Genomic DNA, 3,454 nt, shown 5'->3' with positions numbered 1-3,454 from the left:
GATTAAGTTAATTTTTTAGTTGTTATTTTTGACTTACTTAAAAAGTAATTATGCGAAGATTGATTAAAATATTTCTTAAAAGTGAATATAACCTATGGTCATTGTCCTTTTAGAGGAAGCTACTGACATGGAAAGTATTTCTCTGGGAAAATGTTAAAGATCTAAATATTGGGGCACTTACGTGGCTCAGTCGGTTAAGCAGTTGACTTTGGCTCAGGTCAAAATCTCACAGTTGGTGGGTTTGAGCTGCACATCAGACTCTGTGCTGACACCTCAGAGCTGGAGTCTGCTTGGGATTCTGTGTCTCTCTCTCTGCTCCTCCCCTGCTCGTGCTCTGTCTCTCTCTCTCTCTCTTTCTCTCTCTCTCTCAAAAATAAATAAACATTTAAAAAAAAAAGATCTGAATATTGCCTGGGAGGAGGGGAGATTGGATACCCAATAGACATGAGGGAAGAGCTTCTAAATTGCAATCGTGGAAAATAGGTTATGTGCTAACACAGTGCCTTTCAGTAGCAAAACAGTTAACATTGTGTGAATTTAACAGGCTTCTAAATAATTTAAAAGCAAATGGTTAAATAAAATTTAAGTCTTTGTGATAATAAATAATCATTAAATAGATTACACTTTTCCTTTTTTTAAAGCCGAAGTACTTTGTATAAGTTATCCTCTCAATTACTCCTGCATCATGGTCTCTGCATATAGGAAGACAGGAAAACAAGCAATAACAAAAGAGATTAAAGGCTTTTGTTGTTTGTTTGCTTTTTTTTATAGCATTGAAAGAGAGAACTTAACAGACCAAATTTTCATGCACTTGTATCACATGATACCTAGGCATTTTATGGGGATGTCTTGGGTACAATGTGGCTTTTTATCTTGATGTGTTTCCTATCAAATTAAAGCCTATTTTTGCTAATTTAGTTGCTGTAGTAGTACAAATAAGGAGGTAATAATAGGTGGAATGGTTGAGATAAGACAAAAAGAGTTAAATGCAGAGATCATCATAAAATAGTATGAACACATTATCCAATATTAGGCAAGAAAATAAATTATTTAACGTCATTCTCTATTAACCTAACAGTTAAAATAGGACCAAAATATACATAAAAATGAAATAAAACAATTAGGCAACACTTTAAATGGTTCATTATTATTAATTCATTTAGTATTCATTGTAGCTGTGCTGGTCATAATGAATTCATTTGATATTAATGGGAATGTTCAGTGGCAATCTCATTATAATGTAGTTTTAATTCATGTGCCATCAAAGCAAAGCAATACCAAAATTTGTATTTATTTTTTGAATACCACACATGATCCTTAATTTTTAGAAACATTTTGACAATGGTAGTATTATTTTTTTAATCATGGTGCACAGCTAAGATTTAAGAAAAACTAGAATGTTTGCCTTGAGCTATACCAGTAATGTTCAAGTTGATTATACCAGTAATGTTCAAGTTGATAGACGTTTGTGTAATTGAAATGTCCTATGACGTTTGTAGAATACAAGCATTAATGGCTACTACAAAATTTGTCAGATGACACTATTTGCTAATCACTATCTCATGCTGCTGAAACTTTTTCACACATTGACATTAACATGGCATCAGCAGATACTTTTAACTTCCCATCCCTTGCATTTATGGAAAGTTGGACATAATTAGGTATGTTTGGCATTTTGTTGGAACAAATAGTGATTGTCACAATTTTCAAATAATATTTCACTCACAACTAAAAAGTAGAATTGACCTTGTGGTAAAAATTATATTCTTTTTTGTGAATGGTACTAGATTTTTATTGAAGATACTGAGGGAAGTCTATAGAGAATTTCTCTGTGGACTTACAAGCATAATGTTTTAATAAAAATCTTCAAAATGGCAGCAGAAATGTACTCAGTAACATGTTTACTTTTAGTTTCTCTGGAGGTGGCTGTAGATCATTTTGCTAAACCGTATAAGAAATAATGACAACAAACAACCAAAACGCACAGTCCTATCAACAGGCCTACCAAAATAGCATTTAACCGTTTAGGCATTTACTCAGCAATGCATAAGAGCAGCCTACCCTGAAATTCCTTACTTGAAATGTTATGCTCTAATACAATGTTCATAGACTAGGTAGCCTAGAGGTACTTGTGTATATAATTTATTCTTTTAGTCATTACTGTGGAAATAATTAACTGCAATAAAGTTCTTCAAAGAGCAATAAAGGTTTTCCATCTCTCCAACCTCCACTGAAAATTAAAAAGTGTTTAGAAGGAGTTTTATAAAGTTGATTTATATTGCTACCTTTCTGGGTATTTAAAATAATTCATAAAAATAAATTTAAAAATCATGAAAATAGAAAAAAACATGAAAATATAAAATAATTCACTAATATGAATGAATAACATATTTTTGGATGAATAATATTTAATAAATATTTTTCCTCTTCTCTAAAATAATTTAAATACTGAGCAAAACATATTTAGGTAACTGAATGTCAGGCAACCAAGGTAATTTCTCTGAAAAAGGGAAAACAAGTGAGTCCTGTGATTATTCAGCTTACTGTCTGGGGCGACAATTGCTAGGCCATAGCACAGGGAGGGGTAACCTATGTTGCGTATAGCCATCTGTGAGTTGAGGACACAGAGTGAATGTGGAGTCCAGGGAGACCAGAGAGCTCACAGAGCAAAGTACTAGAGAGGAGACAACTACAGAGTGGGAGGGAAGGAGTGAGAGAGAGAGAGAGGTAGAAAAACATCCAGAATTCTACAGAGAGACATTTGAGCCTTTACCTAGGCATCTATGTGTGAACAAATTACTGGAGAACAGGAAAAGAACATCACAATAATTAGAGGGAATGATCTCTAGGACAAAGAGAGGACTAAGACCAGGATATTTTTGTACCAGCCATGGTAAAAAAAAAAAAAAAGTATTAACCAGCAACCAGGACAATGATCTCTGATGGAAAAGAAATACACAATTGACAGGAATCAGGTGGGATACACAGAAGGTGATTGCATCAGGAATGGGACAACATTAGCCCTAAAGTTTACTTTGATATTGACAAAGTTTTGAAAGCAAATTTTAAAAGTATCAAACGATTTCCAAGAAATTTAACCAAGAAAAATTCAGTGATTCTTATCAAAGTAAAAAAGTATCCAGCATCCAGAAAATACAATTTACAATATCTGGCATCTAATCAAAAATTGCCAGGCATGAAAAGAAGCAGGAAAATATTTATCCATAATGAGGAGAAAAATTAATAGAAGCAGACCCGTAAGTAATACAGATAATGGAATTAGTAGAAAAACAATGAAAAGTTATTATAACTATATTTCATATGTTTACAAAGGTCTAAAAAATAAAGCATGTTAAGTGGAGACATGAAAAATTAAAGAGTTACAAAAGACATGAAAAATTAAAGAGTTAAAAATGCGTATTACACTTTCTGAGTTGAAACATACACTGAATAA

Source organism: Lynx rufus, unplaced genomic scaffold, assembly GCF_022079265.1.
Source record: "Lynx rufus isolate CCGP_SWC_20201006 ecotype Redwood Valley unplaced genomic scaffold, mLynRuf1.p SCAF_1, whole genome shotgun sequence".
In the NCBI taxonomy this organism is placed as follows: Eukaryota; Metazoa; Chordata; class Mammalia; order Carnivora; family Felidae; genus Lynx; species Lynx rufus.
This window is presented reverse-complemented; position numbering follows the sequence as displayed.